This window comes from Myotis daubentonii, chromosome X (assembly GCF_963259705.1).
Source record: "Myotis daubentonii chromosome X, mMyoDau2.1, whole genome shotgun sequence".
Classification (NCBI taxonomy): domain Eukaryota; kingdom Metazoa; phylum Chordata; class Mammalia; order Chiroptera; family Vespertilionidae; genus Myotis; species Myotis daubentonii.
The window spans coordinates 96,835,098-96,861,594 of record NC_081861.1 but is presented as its reverse complement, the minus strand read 5'-3'; the positions used below and the strand labels follow the sequence as shown (position 1 = coordinate 96,861,594).

At 43.1% G+C, this 26,497-nt stretch overlaps 1 protein-coding gene and 1 pseudogene across 1 annotated transcript in view; both read left to right on the top strand.

Moving 5' to 3' along the window:
* Nucleotides 1-26,497, top strand: part of ABCB7 (ATP binding cassette subfamily B member 7) — a 198,483-nt gene that overhangs the window by 99,792 nt on the left and 72,194 nt on the right. The gene's annotated exons all lie outside the window — the stretch shown is intronic.
* LOC132224627 (protein AF1q-like) lies at nt 16,953-22,264 on the top strand (annotated as a pseudogene).

Here is a 26,497-nt window from a genome sequence, read left to right as displayed (position 1 = left end):
TTTGCAACGGTATGGTTTTCCCTAGAAGTTACTAAGTGAAATAAGCCAGTCAGAGGAAGACAAATACTATATAATTTCACTCATATGTGGAATCTAAAGGACAAAATAAATGAACAAAGTATAAACAGACTCATAGATACAGAGAACAGACTGATGGTTGCCAGAGGGGAGGACAGTTGGGGGACTGTTTGAAAGATGAAGAGATTACAAAACACAGATTGGTAGTTACAAAATAGTCATAAGGATATAAAGTACAGCTTAAGGAACATAGTCAATAATCTATACATATAAAACCCTAATATGCAAATAGACCAAATGTCAGAACAACGGAACAACTGGTCATTATGTGCGCTGACCACCAAGGGGCGCACGTGGGACATGATAGATGTCGGCAGAGTGTCAGCCGTGGCAGGATAGTGGAGCAAGTGAGTGGGAGTGCCAAACCAAGGCAGGCACTGGTCACTGTCATCTGGGTGAGCCTCTGGTGGTTACGGAAAATTCTTTGCTCCCGTGTGCCACGGTCCCGCCTGGTGCTTGCACCCGCTGCCGGCGGTTGTGAGCGGTGACTCCCAGTCCCAATCACCCCTCAGGAGTTCTCCACCTCCCCCTGCTCCTGAGGGGCAATCGGGGCCATCAGCTGGCTGTGCTTGCACCCACTTCTGGCTCCAGAGCCACCACTCGCACCCACTGCTGGTGCCTGGCGCTGGTCCTGATTGCTCGGTGCCGTTAGTGGGTGCAAACAGTGGCTGCTGACCCCAGTCGCCCCTGAGGGCTTCTCCACCTCCCCCTGCTCCTGAGGGGCGATTGGGACAGCAGCTGCCACTTGCACCTGCTGACGTCACCGGCCCCGCTCGCACCCCCTGCTGGCACTGGCCCCAATTGCTCTGCGCTGTTATCGGGTGCAAGTGGGGCTGGCGCCGTCAGCATGTGGGAGTGGCGGCAGCAGAAGCGGGGCTACCAGCAGAGAGGGGACTGGGGGCTGTGTTGGGAGGGGTCAAGTGGGGACGTGGAGGATGGGCCGACATCCGCCCCTGTGCCCACCGCAGCTTCACAGCTCACCGTTCCTTTCAAGATCACAAATTCGTGCACTGGGCCTCTAGTATTGTAATAACTATGATTGGTTCCAGTTGGGTACTTGGAATATCAGGGGGCTCACTTTGTAAATACGTGATTGTCTAAAATACTATGCTATACACCTGAAAGTAATATAAGATTTAATATAAACTTTAATTGAAAAATAAAATTTAAAAATAGAAAACAGAAAAATCTATCCTCAAAACATACGTTTGATTCCTTTTGGTTCAGAAATAGGAAGAAATTGCCAGATGTTATTATGTGTACTTGCTCGGTACTTTCAGAGCATATAGAAAAACAGTTTTCTTTTTATTAGAGAGGAATCAGACCATAGAATAACTTTACGAATAAAGAGCATAGTAGCATTTAAACATTCCTAACATTGTTTTTCCATCTTCTGTACTGTCCTCACTTTAAAAGTGATCACTCTCCCAAATATTTAAAACCTGGTCATTGTTTATTTCTGAGTAGTATTGCAGTTGTTATTTATAATTGGTGTGTAAAGATGGATTATTATCCTTTTCATTCCTTGGCTTCCTATTTTTTCCTGAACTTGTTTATATGCTTTGGCATATGAGTACTTTGGACCAACCTGTGCTCCTTTATACTCTGGTCTTCTTTATCTCCTCTACATACTTCTGAGAACTTTAGGATAGGGTTCAAGATCTTTCTTAGCTCTAAAAGAATGCTGCCCTGTCATCGGAATGGGGTGGTGATTTCATAATGAGGCCTGAGGCATCCATCAGAGAGATGGAAGACAGAAAATGAGAAATACCAACTGAGAATTAAAAAGGAGCAGGATTTCATTCTTAATATATGGGGCTACAGCATACCATCTGTTTACTTATTTGCGTTTTGATGTTCTTTTTATTCCGAGGGTCTTAATGCTATCATTGTCTCCAGCAAAGCATTTCAAGATAAAATGTATTATTTAGAGAGGCCTTGCAGCCTAGAGTAAGACAAGAGGATGTGTTGATAATTTATCCAAGTAGTAACAATTCTATTACATTACATTACAGTTCAGTATGACATGTTTTAAGGGTTCGTCTGCCAAGAGAGATACAGAGAAAACACTGTTTGGCTTCATTTCTTAAATTCCTACAAATAATATCTAATGCCTTTTCTTACCATACATACATATGTTATAGGAGCATCACATATCCTTAATCTGGGGATTTTGAGATCTTCTAAGAATTTTTTAAATACAACCTTTCTATTAGTATTTTACATACAACTGTACCAAGATTGAAAGGAAATATAAAACATATTTACTGCCTTAGCTGATTTGGCTCAGTGGATAGAACATCAGCCTGAGGATTGAAGGGTCCCAGCTTCAATTCGGTCATGAACACATGTCTAGCTTGCAGGCTCAATCCCCAGTAGGGGACATGCAGGAGGTAGCCGATCAATGATTCTCATCATTGATGTTTTATCTCTCCTTCTCCCTTTCTCTCTGAAATCAATAAAAATATATTTTAAAAATAAAAAATAAAACATATTTACTGAACTCTGATTTCATAAAATAAATGTTTATTTTAATACTAGTGGCCTGGTGCACGGATTTGTACACATCGAAAGGAAATTAATTAGAAGAAATATTTTAATATCGCTATTCGCCCTTTCTCTATAATAGAAGTGTCAACCAAATTCACGATCAACAATGACAGATCAAAACACATGTGTGCGATTTGTGCCAGTGAGAGCTTTATATGTATGTATTGTGCATGCACAAGTCAACGTTTATTTTTAAATTGCCAGTGGGCGTCATATGTACTGGACAGTAGGATGGCCATACGGTCGGTCACTTAGCCTTTTATATATATAGACTAGAGGCCCAGTGCACAAAAATTTGTGCACTCGGGGGAAAGAGGGGGTCCCTCAGCCTGGCCTGTGCCCTCTCGCAGTCTGGGACCTCTCGGGAGATAACGCCCTGCTGGCTTAGGCCTGCTCCCGGGTGGCAGAGGGCAGGCCCAATCCCTAGGTGCAGCCCCTGGTCGGGCTCAGAGCAGGGCCGATTGGGGAGTTGGGGCGCCGCCCCCTGTCATGCACAGAGCAGAGCGGATTGGGAGGTTGCGATGCTACCCTCAGTCACGCTCAGGGTAGAGCCGATTGGGGGGTTGGGGCACCGCCCCCTGTCACACTCAAGGCAGGGTCGATGTGGAGGTTGTGGCACCACCCCCTGTCATGCACACAGCAGGGCCAATCCGGGGGTTGGGGCGCTGCCCCCTGTCACTCACAGAGCAGGGCCCATCAGGGGGGTTGGGGCTCCATACCCTGTCACTCACAGAGCAGGGCCCATCAGGGGGGTTGGGGCTCCGTACCCTGTCACGCACAGAGCAGGGCCAATCAGGGGTTTGGGGCGCTGCCCCTGTCACTCACAGAGCAGGGCCCATCAGGGGGGTTGGGGCTCCGTACCCTGTCACGCACAGAGCAGGGTCGATCAGGGGTTGGGGAGCTGCCCCCCTGTCACGCACAGAGCAGGGCCCATCAGGAGGTTGGGGAGCTCCCCTCTGTCACGCACAGAGCAGGGCCCATCAGGGGGTTGAGGAGCTCCCCCCTGTCACTCACAGAGTAGGGCCGATAGGGGAGTTGGGGCACCGCCCCCTGTCTCCCACAGAGCAGGGCGGATCAGGGGGTTGGGGCGCCATCCTCTATCACCCACAGAGCAGGGCCGATCAGGGGGTTGGGGCGCTCCCACTCTCACACTCAGGGCAGGGCCAATGGGGAGGTTATGGCTCTACCCTGTCACACACAGAGCAGGGCCGATCAGGGGGTTGGGGCGCCGCACCCTGTCACACACAGAGCAGCAGGGCAATCAGGCGGTTGGGGAGCTCCCCCATATCAGGCACAGAGCAGGGCTGATCAGGGGGTTGGGGCGCCTTCCCCTGTCACGAACAGAGCAGGGCGGATAGGGAGGTTGTGGCCCCGCCCCCTGTCACAGAGCTGCAGGGCGATCAGGGGGTTTGGGCGCTGCCCCCTGTCACGCTGATCCCGGTGCCAGGAGGCTTCTTGGCTCCGCTGATCCTGGTGCTGGGAGGCATATTACCCTTTTACTATATAGGATAGAGGCCTTGTGCATGGGTGGGGCTGGCTGGTTTGCCCTGAAGGGTGTCCTGGATCAGGGTGGGGGTCCCCACTGGGATGCCTGGCCAGCCTGGGTGAGGGGATGATGGCTGTTTGCAGCTGGTCACACACCCTTCAGGGTGGGGGTCCCCACTGGGGTGCCTGGCCAGTCTGGGTGAGGGGCTGAGGGCTGAAGCTCCCAACTGCTCCTTTTTTTCTTTTTCTTTTTTTATTCTGGGCCAGCTTTAGCTCTGGCTCCAGCTCTGAGGCCTCTGATGCTGAAAGCAGGTATCTGGTTTGTTTGGGTTCTATAATCGAAACAATGTATAACTCCACTTCTGAGATCCCGGCTCGCTGAAAGCAGGTTTCTGGGGTTTTATTTAGCTTCTATATTTGTTATAATGTTTCAAACTGCAGGCTCAGAGGCCGGCGAGGCAGGCGGGGAACGTTGGTTTCCTCCGTCACTGAAGCAAGCAAGCCTCATGTTAGTTTCAAGCTGCCTGGCTGCCGGCCACCATCTTGGCTGGCAGTTAATTTGCATATCTCGCTGATTAGCCAATGGGAAGGGTAGCGGTCGTACGCTAATTACCATGTTTCTCTTTTATTAGATTGGGTTATAAAAGTTTACTCATTACTCATATTCTCTAACCACCATCACCTTGGGAAATACTTAGTTGACAGAGAATTTGGGGGCACATTAAGTTAAAGTATCATGTTCAAAAATATGTTCTCAATAATCTGTTGGAAATGAAAATCAACCACATTTAAAATTATAAAATAATTTTACAAGAACGTATTCTCTATAAAAATATAATCAATACCCCCTTTATCCAAGAAAGCATTATCTATACTAATAAAAGTGTAATATGCTAATTAGACCAGACATCCTTCTGGACAAAGTGATGGTGGCGGGGACAGGGAAGAGCAGTTAGGGGCAATCAGGCCTGCATGGGAGGGCAGTTAGGGGCAACCAGGTTGGCCGGCAAGGGAGGGCAGTTAGGGGCGACCAGGCCAGCAGGGGAGGGCAATTTGGGGTGACCAGGCTGGCAGGTAGAGGTGGTTAGGAGCAATCAGTCAGGCAGTCAGAGGGGTTAGGGGCAATCAGACAAGCAGTGTGGTTAGGGGTAATCAGGCAGGCAGGCAGATGAGTGGTTAGGAGCCAGCAGGGATTGGGCCTAAACCAGCAGTCGGACATCCCCTGAGGAGTCCCGGATTGGAGAGGCTGGGCTGAGGATCTGGACCTCTAGTATAAAATAAGGGATAATATATGTGTCTTAGTCCATTTTGACTGCTATCATATAATAAAAGGGTAATATGCAAATTGACTCTAATGGCGGAACAACCAGGAATGACCTGTCACTATGACGTGCACTGACCACCAGGGGGCAGACGCTTAACATAGGAGCTGCCCCCTGGTGGTCAGTCTGCTTCCACAGGGGGAGCTCCGCTCAGCCATAAGCCAGGGAGTGGGCCAGAGCTGGCAGGTGGACATCCCCTGAGGGGTCCCAGACTGCAAGAGAGCGCAGGCCGGGCTGAGGGGACACGCGCCCCCCCCCCCCCCCCCCAGTGCACGAATTTTCATGCACCGGGCCGCTAGAAACAGAATAACATGCATTGATCCACTGGTTTTCATTTTAACCTCACATGATGTAAGGGGCAAAAGGGATCTTTGGGGATTCTTTTATAAGTGTATTAATCCCATTTGTAAGTCCTCTGCAGTTATGACCTAAACACCTCCTAACAGCTCCATCTCCTAATACTATCACCCTGGGGGTTAGAATTAAACCTATATATTGAGTGGGGGTGGCGCAGGAGCAGGACACAAACATTCATGCCATAGTGATATGTGTTGAGCAAACATTTGTTAAGTGACTGTTAAATACAAGGAACTGTGCTTTGCAACTGGGAATACAAAAATAAATAAAATGTGGTCCTTGCCCTTCTGGAGTTGTAGTGTATTGAAGGATAAAATATATAAACAATGATAATGTATAACATTAAAAATACCCAAAGGAAGTCACAAATGAAGCTGTATGGGAATCTTAACAATTAGGCATTTAGGAAAGGCTTCATGCATGACCTAGAGCCGTGGTTGGCAAACTGCGTCTTGTGAGCCACATGCGGCTCTTTGGCCCTTTGAGTGTGGCTCTTCCTAAGCCTTAGGAGTACCCTAATTAAGTTAATAACAGTGTACCTACCTATATAGTTTAAGTTTAAAAAATTTGGCTCTCAAAAGAAATTTCAATCGTTGTACTGTTGATATTTGGCTCTGTTGACTAATGAGTTTGCCGACCACTGAGCTAGAGCTTTTCAGTAACTATGAACTTGATGTTGGTAACTTCAAATAACTCATGCACTTCTTGCTTAGCTTTGGTTCTTTAAAATTTTATGAAAAATACTTTTTAACATGTAACAGTGCTACTTAAATCCTTTTAAGTTGAGTAGTATGTTTTATACCCTGGAGTACTTTTAAAAATTAAAATACTATATTTTAAGCTTACAGAAAAATTAAGCAATAAGTATAGAATGTTCTTTATTTAAAAAATTCTTTATTGTTTAAAGTATTATATGAGTCTCCTTTTCCCCCCCCATTGATCTCTCTCCCACCACCCCCTCCCCCAAGCACAAGCCCTCTAAAAAACATTGTTTTTTTTCTATTACTACCATTTTGCATTAGTGTACTACATTTGTCATAATTGATATACCAATTATAAAAAATACATTATTCTTATTAACTAAATAGTTTAGGAGTCACTGTTTTGTAGTTTATATCAGTTCGTGGAAATGCATAATGTTATGTATTCATCATTAAAGTATTGTACAGAATAATTTTCACTGCCTTAAGAATTCCATATGGTCCACCTATTTATCTCTCTCTTCATCTTCCCAGATCCTTGGTAACCAATGATCATTTTACTCTCTGAAATTTTGGCTTTTGTCAGACCGCCATATAATTGGAAATCATATAACATGTACCCACTTCAGACTGGCTGGTTTCACTTAGCAATATGCATTTCAGAGTCATTTATGTCTTTTTGTGACTTGAGAGTTTATTTCTTTTTTATTGCTGAATATATTCCATTATATGGATGTACCATGATGTGTTTATCCATTCACCTGTTGCTTTCAGATATGGGCAATTGTAAATAAACTGCAATAAGCATTTTGTTCAGGATTTTGTGTAACATAAATTTTCAGTTTATTTGGGTAATTACTAAGCAATGCAATTGTTAGACTATATTATAAGACTGGTTATTTTTGTGAGAAACTGCCGAACTGTCTTCCAAAGTGGCTGTTCCATTTTGCATTCCCACCAATAATGATTGAGAGTTACTGTTGCTCCACATCCTTGTCAACATTTGTCTGGATTTTGGACATTCTAATTGACGTGTAGTGTTATCTCATTTTTATTCTAATTTGATTTGCCTAATATTACTTAGAACTTTTCATTTGCTTTTTGGCCATCTGTATATATTCTTTAGTGAGGTGCATGTGGTCTTTTATCTATTTTTTTTAATTGGGTTGTTCATTTTCTATTAACTTGTAAGAGTTCTTTGTATTACATTTTGGATACCAGTCCTTGGTCAGATGTCTTGAAAATATTTCCACTCAATTTGTGGCTGTATTTTCATTCTCAGCAGAAATTGTAAATTTTGATGAAGTCCAATTTACCAGTGTTTTGTGGGTTATGCTTTTAGTGTTGCATCTAAAGGTCACTTAGCTTGTCTTTCATGTTATCTTCTAGAATTTTTAGAGCTTTGTGCTTTACATTTAGGTCTGTGATCCATTTGGAGTTAATTTTTGAAAACGGTATAAGATCAGTGTCTAAAAACTTTTTAAAAATTAGTTCCAAAACAATTTTTTGAAAATTTCCCACTGGGCTGCCTTCACACTGTTGCCAAATATCAGTTAACTATTTTTGTGTATATTTGTCTATTTCTGGACTCTCTATTCTTTCCCATTGATGTATTTGTCTATTCTTTTACCCTTATCGTACTGTCTTAATTAGTGTAGTTTTATAGTCAGTCTAAAAGTCAAGTAGGGACAGCCCTCCAACATTATTTTCTTCAATATTGTGTTGGATATTTTCGGTCTTTTTCTTTACTATATAAACTTTAAAATCAGTTTGTTCATATCTACCAAATTACTTGCTGGGATTTTGATTGGGATTGCATCGCCAATATAGATCACGTTTGGGAAGAATTGACATCTTTACAATATTGAATCACCCATGAATGTGAAATATCTCTCCAATCATTTAGTTGTTTTTTGATTTTTTTCATCAGAGTTTTCTAATTTTCCTCATATAAATTTTGTACTTTTTTTGGTAGATTTATACCTAATTGTTTTATTTTTTAGTACTCATTTAAATGTTGTTATTTTTTTTTACTTTAAATTGTGAATTGTTATTGGAGGAATATAGGAAAACAATTGACTTTTGCATATTACCTTTTTATCCTTCAATCTTGCTATATTTGCTTATTAATTCAGGGGTTTTTTGTTAACTCTTTTGGATTTTTCTACATGGATAATCATCCTATCTAATCCTATCTACTAAAAGAGAAACATGGTAATTAGCCGTACCACCGCTACCCTTCCCATTGGCTAATCAGGGCGATATGCAAATTAACTGCCAGCCAAGACGGCGGCCGGCAGCGCGGCAGCTTGAAGTGAACATGAGGCTTGCTTGCTTCAGTGACCGAGGACTCCAACGTTTCCTGCCTGCTGCTGCTGGCCTCTGAACTTGCAGTTTGAAACATTGTTACAAATATAGAAGCTACACAAAACCCCGGAAACCTGCTTTCAGCGAGCCGGGATCTCAGAGCTGGAGTTGAAACAGTGTTTCGATTATAGAACCCAGACAAACCAGATACCTGCTTTCAGCAGCCGAGGCCTAAGAGCTGGAGCCAAGCCTCAGAGCTAAAGCTGGCCCAGTATAAAGAAAAAAAAAAAGGAGCGGTTGGGAGCTTCAGTCACCCGCCAGCCTGAAAACAGCCCTCAGCCCCTCACCCAGACTGGCCAGGCACCCCAGTGGGGACCCCCACCCTGAAGGGTGTGTGACCAGCTGCAAACAGCCATCATCCCCTCACCCAGGCTGGCCAGGCACCCCAGTGGGGACCCCCACCCTGAAGGGTGTGTGACCAGCTGCAAACAGCCATCATCCCCTCACCCAGGCTGGCCAGGCACCCCAGTGGGGACCCCCACCCTGAAGGGTGTGTGACCAGCTGCAAACAGCCATCATCCCCTCATCCAGGCTGGCCAGGCACCCCAGTGGGGACCCCCACCCTGATCCAGTACACCCTTCAGGGCAAATCATCTGGCCCCCACCCGTGCACCAGGTCTCTATCCTATATAGTAAAAGGGTACTATGCCTCCCAGCACTGGGATCAGCGGAGCCGCGAGGCCTCCCAGCACTGGGATCAGCGTGACGGGGGCAGCGCCCAAACCCCCTGATCGCCCTGCGGCTCTGTGTGTGACAGGGGGCGGGGCACAACCTCCCTATCCACCCTGCTCTGTTCGTGACAGGGTGCGGCGCCCCAACCCCCTGATCAGCCCTGCTCTGTGCCTGATAGGGGGTAGCTCCCCAACCCCCTGATCGCCCTGCAGCTCTGTGTGTGACGGTGCGGCGCCCCAATCCCCTGATCGGCCCTGTTCTGTGTGTGACAGGGTGCGGCGTCCCAACCCCCCACCCCACGGGCCGTGCTCTGTGTGTGACGGGGTAGAGCCATTACCTCCCCATCGGCCCTGCCCTGAGTGTGACAGGGTGGGGCGCCCCAACCCCCTGATCCGCCCTGCTCTGTGTGTGACAGGGGGCGGTGCCCCAACTCCCCTATCGGCCCTACTCTGTGAGTGACAGGGGGGAGCCGCTCAACCCCCTGATGGGCCCTGCTCTGTGCATGACAGGGGGGAGCTCCCCAATCCACTAATCAACCCTGATCTGTGCGTGACAGGGTATGGAGCCCCAACCCCCCTGATGGGCCCTGCTCTGTGAGTGACAAGGGGGAGCGTCCCAACCCCCTGATGGGCCCTGCTCTGTGCGTGACGGGGTGGCGCCGCAGCCTCCCCATCGACCCTGCCTTGAGTGTGACAGGGGGCAGTGCCCCAACCCCCCAATCGGCCCTACCCTGAGCGTGACTGAGGGTGGCATCGCAACCTCCTGATCCGCCCTGCTGTGCATGACAGGGGGTGGCGCCCCAACTCCCCAATTGGCCCTGCTCTGAGCCCGACCAGGGGCTGCACCTAGGGATTGGGCCTGCCCTCTGCCACCCGGGAGCTGGCCTAAGCCAGCAGGTCGTTATCTCCTGAGGGGTTCCAGACTGCGAGAGGGCACAGGCCAGGCTGAGGGACCCCCCCTCTCCCCCAGTGCACAAATTTTTATGCACCAGGCCTTTAGTAATCTAATAAAAGGATAATATGCAAATTAACCATCACTGTATCACAGATGATGGTGCCCATAGCCACAAGATGGCAGTGCCCAGTCCTCTTAGCCCCATTGGAGTCCCCCAGTCCCGGGGTGTTGGCCACTGAGAGTGGGCAGTGTGAGCGGCCTGGCTGGGTAGCGGGCACAGAGGGGTGGGGTAGAGGTGGGGAGGAACGCTTGCGTCGTCGCCCTGGCGACAAGGCAAGCATTCTGTGCCTGGCCGCAGATGGGCCTCTGGACATGCTGGGGCGCAGATGGGCCCCTGGCCAGGCCAGCGGGCGGAATGCTTGTGTTGTCGCCCTGGCGACATGGCAAACATTCTGTGCCCAGCTACAGATGGGCCTTTGGTCAGGCTGGGGCATGGAATGTTTCCGTCGTTCCCCTGGCGATGAGGCAAGTGTTCCGTGCTTGGCCGTGGATTGGCCTCTGGGCCACGGAGAGTCTCTGTGCAGCGTGCGCGGAGCGGCCAGGCCTGCAGAGAGTTACTGGTGCACAGATTCGCCAGTAGCTACTAGAGCAGGGGTGGGCAAACTTTTTGACTTAATGGCCACAATGGGTTCTTAAACTGGACCAGAGGGCTGGAACAAAAGCATGGATGGAGTGTTTGTGTGAACTAATATAAATTCAAAGTAAACATCATTACATAAAAGGGTACGGTCTTTTTTTTTTTTAGTTTTATTCATTTCAAACGGGCCGGATCCGGCCCGCGGGCCGTAGTTTGCCCACGGCTGTACTAGAGTAATCATATAATCTGCAAAAATTATTTCTTTCTTTCTTCCTAATATGTATACCTTTTATTTATTTTACTTGCTTTTATTTCCGTTTCTTGCTTTATTTTACCATGTTGAACAATAGCAATAAGACAGGACATCCTTGCCTTGTTGCTAATCTTAAGAGAAAACCATCTAGTTTTCCATAATTAAGTATATTATGAGCTATAGAGTTCTATGTATATATTCTTAACCCTTTGAATGCCAACCAATATCCTAGGAATTATGTTAAAATTGCCAAGGCATTTTTGCTGATTTTACAGCAGTTTAGGAAAAAAAATTATGAATTGCAAGTAAATGAAGTTACATATTCAAAAACTTAAGGAAACCTTTACTACGTTTGTTTTCATCTTTGACATATATTGTTTCCTGATTGTATTATAAAATACTAGTAGAAAAAAAAATTGCCAACCACTGGCTAGCCTGAGCTCTAGATGTGCTCCAAGGGCCCCGAGACTTTCAAAGCTTCACACACCTGTTCCACTCTATCATTTTAATGGATTTATTGTTGTTGCTTTTTGATAACAGACTTTAATGAAGTATAATTTATATGCAGTAAAGTACACAATTCCTTAATGAATATTGCTCAGTACCGTTTTGCATAAGATTCTTGTGTCCTCAATGCCTGTGGTCAATTTTAGAACTACAAATATTTGGCATCATAAGTAATCTGCACTTAGGTGCCATCTGTCAATAAAGAGTGAACTGCTAGCATCTAATAGTGACACTGCAGGAGGAGCGTGATCGCGCTCCCCTGCACTAAAAGGGTTAAACAAGTTGAAGAAATCCCCCTCTTTTTCCAGCTTGCTGAAAGTTTTTATCATGAATAGGTGCTAGATTTTGTCCCATAGTTTTTTTTGCATCTATTGATATTATTTGATATATTTTCTTTAGCCTGTTAAAGAGATAAATTACATTATAGCCGTCCATCAATTAAAAAAAAGGGATATGTTTTGAGAAATGCATTGTTAGGTGATTTTGACATTGTGAAAATAATGTAAAGTGCATTTACAGGAATAGCTTATTGCTCCTAGGCTACAAACCAGTACATGTTACTATACTGAATACTCTGGGCAATTATAACACAACTAGAGGCCCGATGCACAAAATTCGTGCAAGGGGCTCGGCACCCGCCACTGCAGTGGCCTCCTCAGCCCCTGCTGCTGTGGCTTTATCCAGAAGGTCGACTGAAAGGATGTGTGGTCTAATTAGCATATTACACTGTTATCATTATAGTTGATAAGTATTTGTGTATATAAACATAGAAAAGGTACAGGAAAAAATACAGTACAAAGGATATATAAAATGATACACCTATATAGGGCACTTACCACAAATGGAGTTTGCAGGACTGGAAGTTGCTCTGGGTAAGTCAGTGAGTGAATATTGAGAGAATATGGTGTCCTTAAGGTGGACAATTGGGAATAAATGGAGAGGCAAGAAGGGAGGAGAGCCCAGACGGCCACAGATGTAGCCCTGAAGCCAGGAGGTGGGTAACAGCTCTACCGGAGTGGGGAGGAACCTGGTGGTAGAAGATGCTTCTGTGGGCTGATAAGAACAGAGAGTCTGGGTGGGTGGGCTCTCCAGCAGGGGTAGCAGTGTGAATAGCAGCTGAGCCAACTGAGACGCCTTGATAAGGACACAAGATAGGGGACAAGGACACAACATAGGGTTTCTGCCGCAGCTTTCTGCTTTCAGGTGTGGGTGTTTCAGGCAAAGAAATGAAGCAATAGAGCTTTGCCGCCCCATGGACTCCCCAAACTAGCCTCCACTTGTCCTTGGTGTTGGGGTGAGGAGCACATTTTCTGAAAACAGAGGGCTATTGCAGTAGAAATGCTTTTTTCCCTCTATGATTGATCCCCAGTTGGGGTAAATGGGTTGTGGCTGAAGTCCCAGCTGGTCAAAACAAATCCCACCCACAAGCATGTCTGTACTGTCTGACAGAAACCCAAGAAGTTCAGCTCTGGGAGATCATAGAGGTAAAATCTTGTGATTCAGCGACACCTACCGGAAAATAGAAGAAAAACCTCTTCAGAGAAAGCTACTAGAGAAAGGACAGTAATTTGATAGATGCCTAGACAGAGGAGACCAGCGATTACCATGAATAACCAAGGTAATGAGGACCCTTAGAAAGAAAATGAAAAATCTCTAGAAAGCAAGCTGGAACACCTGGAAATATGGTATATAAATGACAGAGAATTCAAGATTGCAGGTCTGAAAATACTCAAGGGAGATGTGAGAAAATAAAGACAGGCAATTCACTGCACTCATTAAACAAATTAATTAACTAAATGAGTACTTTACAAAAGAGCTTGACATTTTTTTAAAAAGATCCAATCAGAAATCCTGGAAATGAAGCATGAAATTAGAGATTAGGAGTGAACTACCGAGCATAGGAAACAGAGCTGACCAGATGAAGGAAAGTATTTGTGACATTGAAGATAGGAATCTAGAAATGACAAAGATGGAAGAAGAAAGAGACCTGACCATAAAAATAAATAAAAGAGACCTACAAGAACTATCTGACTCCATTAGAAAAAGTGCATAAGAATTATAAGAATACCAGAAGGAGAGAGGAACAGAGATACTCAAACAAATAGTGGAAGAGAACTTCCCAAAGCTATGGAAAGAGCTAGATTCTCAAATCCAAGAAGCAAACAGAACACCTAGTTACTTCAATTGAAAGAGGCTCTCTCCAAGACACATTATATTAAAATTGTAAAAAATAAATGACATAAAAATCTCAAAGTAGGAAGTGACCTACAAAGGAAAACCCATCGGAATTTTGTCTGACATATCAGCAGAAACTCTACAAGAGTGGAACCAAATATTCAAACAACTGAAAGAGAGAAATTTCTAGCCAAGAATACTATATCCAGCAAAATTATCCTTTAGATATGAAGAATAAATACGTTCCCAGACATACAGAAACAGAGGGATTTAATCACTAGAAAATCTTAATTGCAGGAAATATACAAGGCAGTTCTATCTGAAACAAAAAGCATAAGGTTGCAATGCTAAAAGTAAGATCACCCAAAATATATAACCTTCCTAGAGTATATCATGAAGAATTGGAAAATCTAAATAGACTGATAATCATTGAGGAAATTTAAACAACCATCTAAAACCTCCCTAAATTTAAAAGCCCAGGACCAGATGGCTTCACCAGTGAATTCTACCAAACATTCAAAATTTTTTAAATCTATGCAATTGTAAAAAAGTGGGATCTCTTTCTCGTTGTGACAGAATGAATGGACCTAGAGAATATTATGCTAAGTAACATAAGCCCATCTGAGCAAGACAAACATCACATGATCTCATTATTTGTGGAATCTTAAGAATAAAATGTATTGGCTGGAAGCATGGAGGCATAGAACAGACTGACATACCTTGATGTGGGGACAAAGTGGGGGAGGGGTGGCGGAGGAACAAGAAGCGATAAACCAAAGAACTTATATACTAATGCATAGCCTTGGGCAATAGGGTAGTGAAGAACTGGGGGAGTGAATAGGGCCTGGGAGGTGGAGGGTAAAGGAAGGGAAATGGGAGACATCTGTAATACTATCAACAATAAAAATTACTTCTAAATAAATAAAACCTGCCTTTCTGAAACTCTTCCAAAAAATTGAAGAACAGACAACACTTCCGAACATATTTAATGAAGACAACATAACTCTAGTAGCAAAAACCTGGCAAGGATAACAGAAGAAAAGAAAACTATAGACCAATATCTCTGATGAATCCTAAACAAAATACTATCAAATCAAATACAATACATAAAAAAATGATACATCACGATCAAGTAGGGTTCATTCCAGAGGTACAGGGATGGTTCAACATATGCAATTCAATCAATGTAATGCACCACATCAATAAAAGTGGATAAAAATCATATTATGTTATCAGTAGATGCTGGAAAAGTATTTGATAAAATACAACATCCATTTATGATTAAAACACTAAATAGAATAGGAATAGAAGTAAAGTACCTCAACATAATAAAGGCCATCCTATATAATAAAAGACTAATATGCAAATTGACTGAACGTTAGAATGACTGGTTGCTATGATGCACACTGACCACCAGGGGCCAACACTGAACACAGGAGGTGCCCCCTGGTGGTCAGTGCGCTCCCACAGGGAGAGTTCACTCAGCCAGAAGCTGGGCTCACAGCTGGCGAGTGCAGTGGTGGTGGTGGGAGCCTCTCCCAACTTCATGGCAGCGCTAGAGATGTCCGACTTCCGGCTTAGGCCCACTCCCCACAGACATCCGTCAATTCGACATCCCTTAAGGGCTCCTGGATTGCGAGAGGGCACAGGCCAGGCTGAGGGACCCCCCTCCCCCGAGTGCATGAATTTCATATGCTGGGCCTCTAGTATACGATAAAACTTCAGCTAGTATTGTACTCAATGGCAAAAAAACTGACATCTTTTCCTCTAAAATCAGGAACAAGACAAGGCTACCCATTCTCACCACTCCTACTCAACGTAGTTCTAGAAGTCCTACCCAAACCTAGAAGCTAAGAAAAAGAAATAAAAGGCATCCACATAGGGAAAGAAGAAGTAAGTGTCACTTTTATCAGATGACATGATTCTGAACATAGGAAACCCTAAAGAGTCCACCAAAAAACTACTTGAAATAAATACAGCAAAGTTCCAAGATATAAAATCAATGTTCAAAAATCCATTGCCTCCCTGTATACTAACAACAAAATGTCAGAAAAAGAAATGAAAACAAACAAACCCACAATTCCTTTTGCAATTGCAACCAAAAAAATAAAATACTTAGCAATAAACTTAACAAAAACCATGAAAGACCTATATACTGAAAACTTCAAAGTATTAAAAGAGATTATAAAAGGGACCTAACTGGTTTGGTTCAGTGGATAGAATGTCAGCTTGCGGACTGAAGGGTTTTGGTTTCAATTCCAATCAAGCGCACATGCCTGGGTTGGGGCGTCAATCCCTAGTAGGGGGCATGCAGGAGGCAGCCAATCAATGATCATCTATCATCTTTGACGTTTCTATTTCTCTCTCCCTCTCTCCTCCTCTCTGAAATCAATAAAAATCTCTTTTTTTAATGTATTAAAAATAAAAGAGTGTAAAAGGCACAACAACAAAATGGGAAAATATCCCGTGTTCATGGATGGGAAAAATCAACATAGTTAAAAATGGCCACATTACCTAAAGTAATATACAGTTTACAAAAAATTATCAGATTTGTATGGGACCACAAAAGACCCCAAATAGCTAAATCAATTCTGAGAAGAAAAAAAAAACAAAGCCTGAGGTATCACACTACCTGACTTCAAATTATACTATAGAGCTATGATAATCAAAACACCATGGTAATAGCAGAAAAACAAGAGGTACAGATCAGTGTAACAGAATTGAGAGCTCAATTGAGATATAAAACCACATGCATATGGGCAGATAATTTTTGACAAAGTCCCAGAAAACACAATGGAGTAATGAAAGCCTCTTTGATAAATGGTGCTGAGAAAATTGAAAGCCATATACAAAAGAATAAAACTGGATTACACTTTGTCCCTATGTGCAAAAATTAACTCAAAATGGATTAAAGATCTAAAAATATTTGAAACAATAAATTACATAAACTCAAGATGGCGGACGAGAGTGAGACAGCAGTGAAGTCACCGGCCCCTCTGCGGCTGCAGATGATGGAAGGGAACGGAAAGGGCCATGAGCACTACAGCGACTGGGAGAACGAGGAGGACAACAGCTGCAACCGGGGGTAACGAGATCCTTGGAGTCCAATTCCTGTTCAGTCTCCCACCACCTGGGTTTCTGGGGTGCGGGGAAGTCACTGGGAGCTTTAGTGTAACTCCACCCCCATATTCTTATTGGCTGAGGCATTGATATTCTGCCTGGTGATTGGTTGCTTTCTTTGTCATTTACCAGGGGTGGGTGCTCAGTATATTAAGGGCCGGAGACATTCAATACTTTTATTATGTAAAAGTTCTGTGTGTGCTTCAGGCGCCTCCCGGAAAAAGAGCCTGTAGGATGATGGTTTTCGATGGCACAACACAGTACCACATAACCGTACAGTTCAAAGGGAACATTACTTAAAGAGGTGTTGTGTGAACAATGTGATTAGCAATAACTAATAAAACACTTCACTGCGCTTCGTCTTCAAGGAGAAAGTTAACCAGGCTATACAAACCATAATTATGTTGTAAAATGTCCCTACCAGAGAATCTGAAAATATAAACTCACCTTATAAACCCTAAAAATAATGATGATAATAATAATAATAATAATAATAACAAATTACATAGAAGTAAGCTCAGGTACAAAACTTATGTGCTTATCTTGATATTAGAGTACATTTTAAGAACTTAACTTCAAAGGCAAGGGAAGTAGAAGCAAAAATAAATGAATTGGACTATATCAAACTAAAAGGCTTCTGCACTGTAGAAGAAACTGACAATACAAAGAGGCAGCCGACCAGAAGGGAGATATTAGCAAATACTATTTCCATCAAAGGTTTAATACATAAAATATACAAAGAACTCATAACACTCAACAACAAACGAACAACCTAATTAAAAAATGGGAAGAGTACTTGAACAGGCACTTCTCCCAAGAAGACATATAACCACCCAATAGATACATGAAAAGATGTTCAGCCTTACTAGCATTTATGGAAATGCAAATCAAAATTACAATGTGATACCATCTCACACCTGTTAGAGTGACTCTGATAAAAAGGAAAAGCACTAACAAGTGTTGGAGAGGTTGTGGAGAAAAGGGAACCAACCATCATTCACTGCTTGTGGGAATGTAGACTGGTACAGCCACAATGGAAAACAGTCTTGCAGTTCCTTCAAAAATTAAGAATAGAGCTACTATATGACCTAGCACTGCCTCTCCTGAGTATATACCAAAAAAAAAAAAAAAAAAAATGTATTCTTAAAGATGGATGCTCCCCTGTGTTCATTACAGTATTATTCACATTGGCCAAGACACTGAGGCAACCAAGGTGTCCTTCAATATGATTATGGATAAGGAAGATGTATTTATATACAATGGAATACTACTCAGGTATAACAAAAGATGAAGTATTGCCATTTGCGATAACATGGATAGATCTTGAGAATTTATGCTGAGTGAAATAACTCAGGCAGACAAATCTAAGAACCATATGATTTCATTCATATGTGAGATATATAACTGAAAGTTGTGGACAGAAACAGCTATCTCATTGTCACCAGAGGAAGGGGTTTGTGGAGTTCAGGGGATGAAGGGAGGCTAATATATGGTGAGGGGAGATGATTTGACTTTGGTTGGTGGGCACACAGTACAATATACACATCTTGTAACATAACAGTCCACACTTTAAACATATCATCCCGTTCCCCATTGTCACCCAAATATATGTAATAAAAGTAAATGTAATAGAATAATATAAATTACAACTAGTCGGACTTCTAAAACCCCAAAACTGATCCCTTTTTCAACACACAAACACAACTGAAAAATCCAAGGATGGTAGATTATAATGAGCAGCGGAGCCTGTATGGAGAAAGGACAGAGACAGTTTCCTAAGATTAAGCTCGGTGCCTATCCTGGCTCCATAGTGCATGGAAGTAATGGAGAAATTGGGCTGCAACCCATACAGTGTAGCCTGGAGCGTAAGCGAAGCAGATGTAGTTATCCCCCATGAAAAGACATCTTGCTTCCTCATTCCCTATCATGTCAGACCCATCAGAATGGGTGGCTCAGAAGCTTGCCTCCCTAGTTGCACCCTTCCCTGAAGAGCCTGGCAAAGAAAGCTAAGAAGTCACAGACAGTCTGGTGGTGCTCAAGATAATTGCTGGTGGCATTTCAGGGTCAGATAGTAGCACTGCAGAAAGCAAATCTGCCTCATGCTTCCCAGCAGAGCCCATGAAAGAAAGCTTTTTACCCAGAGACAGCACAGTTTGTACCCAGTTCTCTTATTGGCAGAGTGGCACAGCCTAAGCAGCAAAAACTTGCTTTCCTTTCCTCACCCATCCTAACAGTCTAGTAGTGGCAGTGGAGACACCTTCAAACACATAGTGAGGCCAACAACATTAATAAGAAGGAAATAGCACAGGGAACTTGCAATATCATTTCTTCACCACTCCCACATTTCTTCACCACAGTGATGGTGCCGGTAACTTAGGCAAGCCAGTCACAGAGGGGACACCCACAATCCCAGTGAGTATGTGGCATATTCCTTAACCTAAGTGATGCCATTTCACCTCAATCCCAGATGCAAAAAAAGTGCTAGTAAGAGAAAAAAGGTTGCATTCAAATACCATTCACTGGTAGACAAAAGAAAGTACCTGCCTATCAATAAATGCTCAAAATTGTTGATAGCAAAGTCATCCTCCTATATAATAAAAGGGTAATATGCAAATTGGCCACACAGTGGAACAAACAGTCACTATAACTTGCACTGACCACCAGGGGGTAGACACTCAACACAGGAGCTGCCCCAAGCTCGCAGGCCCTGATCAGGGCCTGCTGGCCAACCTCTTGGTCATTTTTCCTTGTCGGCAGGCTCCAATAATTCAGTGGAGAATGGGGAACCAGGGGTTGGTGGCGGTGGATGTGGGCAGCGCCAGGCCAAGGCCCCTAGCCCGCTGGTCGACCCACATACAGAGGGCGACCTGCAGTGGGAAGCGGGGCTGGCAAGCGGGCAAGAACGGCCAACTTCTTGGTTTCTCCCCCTGGCCTACAGGCTCAGATCACCCGATGGGGAATTGGGAACTAGGGGTTGGTGGCGGCAGTGGGCGGGGCTGGCAAGTAGGCGGGAATGGCCAACCTCTCAGTCCCACCCCCCTGCCCCCACAGCTGGCAGGCTCCGATCACCTGGTGGTGAATGGGGGACTGGTGGGTGGTGGTGGGTGGGCAGGGCCAGCTGTGGCAGCCAGGGAAGAAGGCCCTGATTGCAGGCGAGGCCTAGCAACTGTACCCATACATGAATTTCATGCACCGGGCCTCTAGTATCTAAAGAAAAAAAGAGTTCACTACCTCAAATGTGCAGGCAGAAACAATCTATCAAATACCCTGAAAAACCAAGGTTACATGGGAGTACTAAAAGAAAAGTCTCCAGAAACCAAAGTTGTAGAAGACTGTGACTTAAAGGACAGAAAATTTATGATTGTAGCTATGAGGAAGCTCAATAACACACAAGAGAACTAGCAAAGGCAGTGAGTTCAGAAATAAAATTAATGAAGTTTCCCTCCTTTTACCAAAGGGATGGAAACTAAAACAAAAAACCAAACAAAATACAAATTCTGGAGCTGAAAAAATTAATAAATGGGATGAAGAATGTATTAGCATTAGATATAGACCTGAGCACATGGAAGAGAGAATTAGTGGGCTCAAAGATAGAAACCTAGAAATGACTCAGGAGAGAGAGAGAACTAAGAGTTTATAAATTAAAACAACTCTTTGAGAATTATCTGACTCCAATAGAAAGAGCAACATAAAGATGTTGGATATACCAGAAGGAGAAAAGAGTGAGAACAATACAGAGAGCATATTCAAACAAATAATTGATGAATACTTAAACCTAAGCAAAGAACTGGATCCCTGAATTCAAGAAGTTAACAGAACACCTAGTTATTTATGCAAAATGACCTTGTTCAAGATACATTATAATAAAATTGTTAAAAATTAATGACAAGTAAAATTTCTAAAGGCGTCAAGGATAAAAAGAGTAACCTAGACAGGAAACCCAATTAGATTTTCATCAGGTCTTTTATCAGAAACTTTATAAGCCAGGAGATGGATGAAATCTTCAAAATATTGAGAGAGAAACCATTGGCCAAGAGTAATACAAGGTGAAGCAAAAGAGGTTTACACTTGTGAATAAGGGAAACAATTTATTATTGTGTTATTATTAATTACTAGAGGCCCGGTAACAAAATTCGTACACTCGGGCGGGGGGGGGGGGGGGTCCTTCAGCCCAGTCTGCGTCCTTTTACAGTCCAAGAGCGCTCGGGGGATGTCCAACTGACAGCTTAGGCCTGCTCCCCGCAGTTAGACATCCTTAGCGCTGTAGCAGAAAAAGGAGAAGCTCCTGCCACCACCATTGCACTCGCCAGCTATGAGCCTGGCTTTTAACTGAGCCATGCTCCACCTGTGGGAACACACTGACCACCAGGGGGCAGGTCCTGCATTGAGTGTCTGCCCCCTGGTGGTCAGTGTGCATCATAGCGACCTGTCATTCTGCTTTTCTGTCGATTTGCTTATTAGCCTTTTATTATATAGGATTATATAATTTTCCATATTGGCAACTGTTAATCTACTTTTGCCACATGCTCTATATTCAGCAAAGTTATGCTTTGGATAGGAAGGAGAAATAAAGACTTACCCAGTCAAAAACAAAAACTGAATCACAGAAGATGGAGAGCAAGAAAACAACGCCAGCAGAGTCCCCACTGTTGCCTTTCTCTCTATCCCACAGCAGGGACCAGAGCCAGGTCCTCCCTCCATCTTTGGAATGCAGACTAGTAATTCATTGATAACAGTTATGAGGGTCTCCCTGTGAATAGCCAGTATAGCTCCTTTCTTTTCTGGAAGATTCCCATTCTAGAGCTGGATCTGTCAGAGCTGGAAAGTCTGGATCTGTCAGATACATCGACCTACAAGGTCAAGGACAGCAGAATTGTCAGAATGATCCAGCAAGGAAGTGAAACAGAGCAGGAGAAAATCCCTGAAGGTGATGCCCTCCTTTAGTGCAGCACCTTCAAGTTCTGGAGAACCCCCATTGCCAGCATCCACTCCTTCCAACTGGACTTACTCTAAGCCCAAGACTTTTATCACCCACAGTGCTCTCATTGTCTTCCCTTTCAAGCCTCTTCCTTTCTCTCCTTTTCCCCTATTAATCTTGCTCTGTCCCCTCAATTGTGTTAAATCTGCCAGAGTTGTGTTTTATTTATTCATTTATTCGTTCATTTGTTCATTCATTTATTGTATCAGTTTTTCTCAAAAGCCCTCAAGGCACAAAGCAAAGTGTTCAAGCAACGGAGTACTTACTGTGCTACATGGATTCCTCCTTCCCACCCCTTATTTATTCCAGAAAATTCCTGATGGGGGAACCAGAGAGTGGTATAGCCTGATAAAATAGAAGGACTGATTTTTTTTTTAACCTCATTTTAATCAGATTTAGAGATTGCTCCAACCTTCCTAATTTTCTGCTCTAGGTCAATAAATACAATCTTTTCTTCAAGGGTTGATGAATACCTTGTAAGTTTTAATGTGAGGTTATCTGCTACAAGACAGTAGGATTTCTAAAAGGTAAGGTGATAAGACACTTGCTTTTTTGATTGTTCTCCTTCTCTTAGAGAAATTGTGGGTAAAGGTGTGAAACAAGCAGCAATAATGTCTTGGAACATGAAAATAGGGGAAAGACCTGAATCATTTTAGAAATAGCTAATTTCTCTTAAAAAGGTATTTTTTCTTCAAGCCTACTCACTTTACAATTTTGCTCCTAATTGGAGGTTGACAACTCTGAGGAAAATCACTCAATTTCAAATCTTACAATGCAATTTTGCTGACTATTAATATTTGGTATGGTTTTGATTCTGTTTCTAAAAGACATCAGGTTAGGTCCTTAGTATTTTAGATTTGCCTTCCTGTATTTGAGATGTGTGTGTGTATATATATATATATATATATATATATATATATATATATATATATATATATTTTAAATATATTTTATTGATTTTTTTACAGAGAGGATGGGAGAGGGATAGAGAGTTAGAAACATCGATGAGAGAGAAACATCGATTCAGCTGCCTCCTGCACACCCCCCACTGGGGATGTGCCTGCAAACAAGGTATATGCCCTTGACCGGAATCGAACCTGGGAACTTTCAGCCCGCAGGCCAATGCTCTATCCACTGAGCCAAACCGGTTAGGGCTGAGATGTATATTGATCAATGGGTCTCAGGGAAAGTTTTTCACATATCTTGAGACCATGAAATGAAGAATCATATTCTGACCCTACATCCTGTTCTAACTCCTTACAAATTTTTGATGCTGATTTGTACTTCTATTTAATAATTTCTGTAACAAAGATATTCAATCCCAGAGAGGAAAAAAGCTAAGAGAATTTACCTCCACAAGATCTGCATTTCAAGAAATATTGAATGGAGCAATTGTACCTGAAACAAAAAGACAAAAGTATGCAAAACTTTGAGTAGGATGACAAAATAGACAGACAGAAGGGGCAAAGTGCAACCTTTTTTCAAAAGAGTATTAAACACTTAACTATATTATAAAGGTTAAAGGGGAAATGTCTATTTTTTATTGCTTACGCTATTACCAATGTTCCCCCCCCCAACCCTGTGCTTTCCTCCACCCAGCCCCCACAGTGCTCATTGACCTTCACCACATTGTTGTCTGTATCCATGGGCCATAGATATATGTTCTTTGACTAATCTCTTCACCTTCTTTTATCCAATCCCCCACCCTCCTCCCCTCAGACAGCTGTCAATCTGTTCCATGTATTCATGCCTCTAGTCCTCTTTTGTTTATCCGTTTATTTTATTCATTAGATTCCACATATAAGTGAGATCATATGGTATTCGTCATTTTCTGACTGGCTTATTTTGCTTAGCATAATAATCTCTAGGTACATCCATTCCTTTGAAAAGGGTAACACTTTCTTTTTTAAAATTGTGTAGTATTCCACTGTGTATATGTACCACAGCTTCTTTATACAGTCATCTACTGATGGGGACTTGGGCTGCTTCCAGATCTTGGCTATTTTAAATAATGCTGCTATGAACATAGGAGTACATATATTTATTCTGATTGATGTTTTGGGATTCTTAGGATATATTCCCAGATGTAGATTGGTGGGTCAAAAGGCTATTCTGTTTTTACTTTTTGAGGAAATTCCATACTGCTTTCCACAGTGACTATACCAGTCTGCATTCCCACCAACAGTAATATAACTTGATATGTGGTATTGTCATCCCTCCAACTTTGCTCTTCTATCTCCGAATTGCTCTGGCTATTTGGGATTTTTTTTATTCAATATAAATTTTTGGACAGTTTGTTCTAGGTCTGAGAAATATGCCGTTGGTATTTTAATGGGGATTGCAGATAGATTTGGGTAGTATGGACATTTTAATAATGTTTATTCTACCAATCCATGAACATGGTATATTCTTCCACTTGTTTATATCTTTTCACAGGGGTTGCCTAAGACCATAGGAAAACACATATATATCACTATGCTTTAATTATGTTCAATTTGTAACAATGAAAATACATCCTGCATATCAGATATTTACATTACGATTCATAACAGTAGCAAAATTACAGTTATGAAGTAGCAACGAAAATAATTTTATGGTTGAGGGTCGCCACAACATGAGGAACTGTATTAAAGGGTCGCGGCATTAGGAAGGTGAGAACCACTGCTCTAGTGCTATAAGTTGTAGGGTTAGATAAGTTATTACCAGTTTTTCTTTTCTTTTCTTTTCTTTTCTTTTCTTTTCTTTTCTTTTCTTTTCTTTTCTTTTCTTTTCTTTTCTTTTCTTTTCTTTTCTTTTCTTTTCTTTTCTTTTCTTTTCTCTCCTCTCCTCTCCTCTCCTCTCCTCTCCTCTCCTCTCCTCTCCTCTCCTCTCCTCCCCTCCCCTCCCCTCCCCTCCCCTCCCCTCCCCTCCCCTCCCCTCTCCTTCTTTCTACCAGTTTCTTCCTTCCTTCCTTCCTTCCTTCCTTCCTTCCTTCCTTCCTTCCTTCCTTCCTTCCTTCCTTCCTTTCTTATTTTTTTAGCTAGGGGTGTAGTGTTATGAACTTCCCTCTCAGGACTGGTTTCACTCTGTCCCATAGATTTTGGATTGTTGTATTTTCATTTTCATTTGTTTCCAATTTTTTTAAAATTTCCTCTTTGATCTCTTTGGAAACCCATTCATTGTTTAATAGCATGCTATTTAGCCTCCAATTTTTTTCGATTGTTTTTTTTTGTAGTTTTCTAATATTATGGCATTGTGATCTGAGAAGATGCTTGATATGCTTTCAATCTTCCTGAATTTGTAGAGACTTCATCTGTGTTCTGAAATATGGTGTATCTTTAAAAATGTCCCATGTACCCTTGAGAAGGATGTATATTCATTCCATAGCTTTGGGGTGCAATTTTCTGAAGATGTCTATTAATTCCATCTGATCTAGTGAGTCATTTAGAATTGGTGTTTCTTTGCTGATTTATTGTCTAGAGAATTTATCCAGTGATGTCAATGGTGTATTAAAGTCCCCTACTATGATTACTTTGCTGCCAATCTCTGCCTTGATATCTTCCATAAGTTTTTTTATGCATTTGGGAGCTCCTGTATTGGGTGCCTATATGTTTACCAGAGTTATACCTTCTTGTTGAATCAATTCCTATAGTATTACTAAAGGCCCAGTGCACAAATTCATGCACCATTGGGGTCCCTCAGCCTGGCCTGCGGGATCAGGCCAAACGGGCTCCCCGACATCCCCTGAGGGGTCCCGGATGGCAAGAGGGTGCAGGCCAGGCCGAGGGACCCCACTGGTGCCACAATAGGGGCCGTTGAGGGATGCGGGAGGTTTCCCAGCCAGGGAAGGACCGTGGGAGGGCTCCAGTGCGTGTCTGGCCCGTCTCGCTCAGTCCAGATTGGTTGGACCCCAGCAGCAAGCTAACCTACTGGTTGGAGCTCTGCTCCCTGGTGATCAGTGCACGTCATAGCGACTGGTCAACCGATCAACTGTCTGCTCCCTGGTGGTCAGTGCACGTCGTAGCAAGTGGTTGAGCGGTCTTAGCATATCAATAGATATTATGCTTTGAATGGTTGAACAGCCGACTGGTCAACCGGACACTTAGCATATTAGGCTTTTATTATATTGGATTAAGTGGCCTTCCTTATCTCTTGCTATGGTCTTCACTTTGAGATCATTTTTGTCAGATATAATTATTTCTATCCCAGCTTTTTTTTTTTTTTTTCATTTCCATTTGCCTGAAGAATTATTTCATCCATTCACTTTCAGTCTGTGAGACCTTTGTTCTGGGGTGGGTCTCTTGAAGATAGCGTGTGTGTGTGTGTGTGTGTGTGTGTGTATCATGTTTTTTTATCCTTTCAGCTACCCTATGTCTTTTGATTGTAGCATTTCTTGCATTGCTAGCTTGATGGTAATAAACT